At 32.5% G+C, this 4,950-nt stretch overlaps 1 long non-coding RNA gene across 4 annotated transcripts; it reads right to left on the reverse strand.

Moving 5' to 3' along the window:
* Positions 1-219: 219 nt before the first annotated feature.
* Positions 220-4,184, reverse strand: LOC141668624 (uncharacterized). 4 transcript variants are annotated; one of them, XR_012553120.1, is made up of 5 exons: positions 3,906-4,184; positions 2,897-3,618; positions 2,712-2,808; positions 1,157-1,316; positions 220-573 (listed from the first exon to the last, which is right to left on the reverse strand). It is a non-coding gene; the product is annotated as an uncharacterized LOC141668624 (long non-coding RNA). The 4 variants fall into 4 exon arrangements; XR_012553121.1 differs by having other exon boundaries at positions 2,897-3,141; positions 3,237-4,184; XR_012553122.1 differs by having other exon boundaries at positions 2,897-2,962; positions 3,091-4,184.
* Between the last annotated feature and the right edge of the window lie 766 nt (positions 4,185-4,950).

Raw genomic sequence — 4,950 nt, forward strand, 5'->3', positions numbered from 1 at the left:
AACATACTTATTCTGTTACAAAAGATCTTAGAATTTCTTCCAGAATGGTGGCCCCCACATGTGGGTCCCACATACATATTTTAAAAAAATATATATTCAATATAGTTGGTTGTGAGGCCCACATACATATTTTAAAAAAATATATATTCAATATAGTTGGTTTTCCCTTTATTTTTCACAAATTTAATAATAGATAGACAAAAATTTTAATCCAAAATATAAATAAAAATATTCTAAATATAATTATAATAACACTCAGTTTACATTAATAAATATGAACTTTTGAATTAGTACAAAAAATGAATTGAACTCTATAAAAACTACAATATAACATCAACAAATTTTCCGTAAAAGTACACAATCAAGTATTGTCGGTATGTACTACAATCCATATATGTGTTGTGTATTTAAACACTATGCTAATCCTCTGGAGCTTCAATTTTGATCTCCATCTCTTACTTTAATAATGAACATGTCCCTTGAAACTCTCTAAGAAATTGAGCCTGTGGAAACATGGCTTACCACTACCATATCCCCTTTCTTTGACGTGGTTCCATTTCCTACTCGCAAATCCTGCATTTTTCAGACAGATTGAAACTAAAACCAAATCAATTGATCATGTGTTGTGCAAGTTACTGTTTAACGAGAACGAGGTTTCTTAGGATGAACAGGTCTCTGTTCATTCATGACAGAAAAGAATTTTAATGATGCAACATGAACGGTCATTTAATATCTCTAGGATATAACCAAAATGTAGAAGCAAACTCCTACCCTGGTTTAAGACAAATATCAACAAAATGACATTACAATCATGCCTTGTGATGGACATTTGCAGATGTACTTCATATTTCGACTTGTATAGTAATATAGGTGCAGCCTCATCACATGCTAAATTATTATTTTTATTCATTTAATTACAGGACATGGCACTTGTCTATGCATGATAAATAGTTTCAGTTTCAAGACCACAGCTTTCAGCATACAAAACTTAACAATGAAATTGATAACAAAACGTCAAGGTGAAAATTTGTGGCAACAAATATATTTAGATCAATTGAACAAAATATATTTACATAATTCAAACTAGCTGTCGCATTTCACTCTCCTGGTTTGAATATTAATATAAGGTGTGGTATAACAAGATACAACATAATACCTCAGTGGTGGAGTCTGGATTTATCAACCCTTGTTCGACGGATACCTAAGAGGGCTACCAGTCTAGCAGCAAAGGCAGATAATGCTGCCACTACAAAGGCGGGTGAGTTACCTCCACCAAATAACTGATCCAATGGTCCACTTCCAGCAGATACCCCAACCTGTTCAATGAAATCATATCTATATTAGGTGCTTGGGAAAAACAGTATTGCTATCTAAGTGTACAAATCCATAGGGTTTGAGGGGATCTAAAATCGGTTTGCAGCGTATTTAAGACGAATGCCTAAAGAAATATGATGAATGCAAGGTAATTTTTGAAACATGGGTTAATATGGGCTTGATTCCAATAACAAATGAGCATGAATCAATAGCCCATATAAGAGAACAATTGTGTTTGTTATTATGCTTTTTTTATCTTTCCATAAATTTTTAATTGATTGATGAGGGCATATTCTTAGCTAAAATATCATTGCGGCGGTCAAAATGAGTAACAGGGTTAAATTAAACAACCTGGTTAGGGATGCTAAAGCAAACATCATATACATTCAAGAAACAAAAACTCAAAGCTGGAGAGAAAGAAATGTGAGGACTTTGTGAGTATGTAACCATGTTGATTGGATAAAAGTCCCATTAGCTGGCCTATCTAGTGGATTACTCATGATTTGGGATAACAGTTTGGATCTAGTTACATAAAGAAATCTAGCGAGAAACTGGATAGGAATTAAAGGGTACTGTTTAACCAATACTTCCTCATTCATATGTATTAATATATATGCCCCCTCAGAAGAGTGCTTTAAAGCTGGAGCTATGGACGCAACTCTCACAATACATCAAAGAGAACCAAGAGGATCTGGTCATTCTAGTGGGAGACTTCAACACAGTTCTTAATAGAAGGGAAAGAGACAAGTGTAAGAACAAAGAGAGGGATACAAAAATGTTGCAGGAATTCATACACAATAATGATCTGTTCGACATCCCCATAATGAATGCTTCTTTCACATGGTTTGGCCCTAATAATAAGAAGATCATAATTGACAGAGCGTTTATCTCTACAAACAAAGGGTTGTCAGAATGTTGGAATCAACAAGCTTTGAGCAAAAAAAACTCAGACCACAAACCTTTAGTTTTAGGAAGCAAAAGTTGTAAATGAGGTCCTAAACCTTTTAAGTTTTTCAACTGCTGGTTTGATGAGGAGTCCTTAATGAACACATACTCAATAAATTGAAGTGACTTCCTCAAAGTGATCTCCAACTCAAGTTAAGGATTATGAAAAAAAGCACGAAAATTTGGAATCATTCTCAGTTTGGAAATATTGACAAAAGAATAGCTTCTCTGGAGAGAGAGAACAGAATTTGGTAGAGAATGCAAATAAAATTAAGGTGGAGAAAATAAACGTATTATTTTAGAATAGCTAAAACGTATTATTTTAGAATCAATACATACAACAAAACCCCATGATATTTTATCAAAGTACAAATACAATGATATTCCATCAAAATACAAATACCTAGGAACTTTTTGATTCTAAAAACTAAACTCAATTGCAAAATGCTTACCCATTTGCATTGTTTATTGTGCCTGATCAGATGATAGTTGTGCTTTATAGCGTTTGAAAAATTCTCTAAACCCATAGGCACTGACATCATAGTTGAACTGCAGAGGACCGTGCCATAAACATATTAATCATACAAAATTTTATGTTACTGTTGATAAGACACATAAATAACAAACATCAACTGACCAAGCAACAAAAAAAATTGCTTCTTGGTGGAATTCCGAGTAACCTCCGTCAATTCAGAGCTAGCTTCTATAAATCATCTCAATATCGCAAAACCAATTCAATAATCAAGCTAACTAGCAATATCTACTAAATCAATAATAAAATGTTTCCAACACAAAAGATGAATTATACGATATATTCAAAAAAACAAAAACCTGCATTGCATCCCTAATATGTTAACCAGTGATCAATTACCTCATTACCTCCTACATTTAACAAAGCCAAAACTTTATCCACCAAGACAAAAACAAGTATAAGAATCAACAATATAACGAGAAAAAATCCACAAAAGCAACATAACCTCCGACAGTCCTCCCAGGTCTCAAAAATTGATAATCCTCATCCTCCTCAGGAGGAGGTGCATTCATATCCAAAAGCCCCTCCCCTCCACCATTTCGCAACCTCTCGGAACTCAACTCACCTCCTTTACTAGCAAACAAGCAGCTAAAACACTTCTAATCACTAGCTTTTCGCTTAGTTCCCATACATTTCATATGAAACCCCTTCCCACACCTAACACATACCAGCATATCTCCTTCCACTTCACAGTTCCCACATGAACCGCACACAACTGAACCGGTGTTTGAACCGGGCGGTTCGCGTGGTGACGAGATGTTCGTGGGAGCTTCGTTGAGATCGATTTGTAGAAATGATTTACTGTTGCTCTCCATAGCTTTGTAATCCTACTCAATTACACATATAGAGAGACACAATTGTTGTGTGTATAATTTGGTTTAGAGTAAATTAGGGTTGTGGAAATGAACTGTGTTTGATATGAGAGAGAGAGAGAGAGAGACATGGGTAATGTACAAGTTTGCTTCAAAAAATGCTAAAATTGAGTGCTTCTAAGGAGCATTCAAACAAACAGAACAAGTTCGTATAATATATAAACTCGAAATCGAGAGGGGGTGAGATAAAGATAGATGAGAGAGATACACACTTCAAATAGAAGACATAAGAGAGACTATACCTCGAAATCGAACTCAAGCTTGAAATCCGAAGAGAGTTTGAACCCTAATTGAACTGAAATTTTCTGCTCCAATTCTAATTGAACCCTAAATCAATAAATCCTCTATTGTGTTCCAACCCTAATAGAGGTCGAATGTAATATTTTGACAGGAAGAGAGAAAGAGATCGAGCTGGGGAGCTAGAGTGGATCAGAGAAGGAGATAAGCCTGTAAATGATTTCCCTGTTTCTTCTAATCCAAAATTTTCATTTACCGCTTGCCCCAAATTTGAAAAATATGTTAGCGCCCAACCCAAAATCTAAGCCACCCCATCCCATTTTTTATTATTATTATTAATTTTCAAATATTCTAATCATTTTTTAATTATAAACATTATAATTTGTTACAATAATTATAAATTCATAATTTGCAGAAAATATAAAACTATTACATGTTTTAATTTGCGGATTTAGACATTTTAATCAAAAATTTATAAAATTAGTTAAGCTATTATTAATTTTTTGAAATTTATATTTAAATAAACTATTTTAATGGTTATAAAATATAAAGAAATCAATTATTTGATATAATTTTACATTCTAAGGCAAATTATTGAAATATTTTATCTAAATTATATATTTTCGACCCAGGCCACCCAATTAATTTGTCAATGTTTTATTTTTCTTTATTCAAATATTTTTAGTCTTTTTAATTCTAAAGAAGTAATTCTATAATTAAAATTATTTAAATTTATCAAAATAATTAATAAATAATTTTATATTTAAATAAACTATTCTACTTGTTACAAATTGTTCATAAGTCAATTATTTGATATAATATTACTTTCCAAGACGAATCCAAATTTTTTTTTATCCAAATCAAATATTTAAAAAAATAAATTTTATTTTTGGTTTAAAATTAAATTTTATTTTAATCATAGTCTATAGCGACACATTATATCATGCTACATCTACTTAACACCTCAGTGGTCCATGGCAACACAGTCATATAGCTTTAGTAACCCGCATAGTGTAGGTGTTGTGAGAGGGTGAAAATTTCACATCTATA

The sequence above is a fragment of the Apium graveolens genome, chromosome 6 (genome assembly GCF_009905375.1).
Source record: "Apium graveolens cultivar Ventura chromosome 6, ASM990537v1, whole genome shotgun sequence".
Classification (NCBI taxonomy): domain Eukaryota; kingdom Viridiplantae; phylum Streptophyta; class Magnoliopsida; order Apiales; family Apiaceae; genus Apium; species Apium graveolens.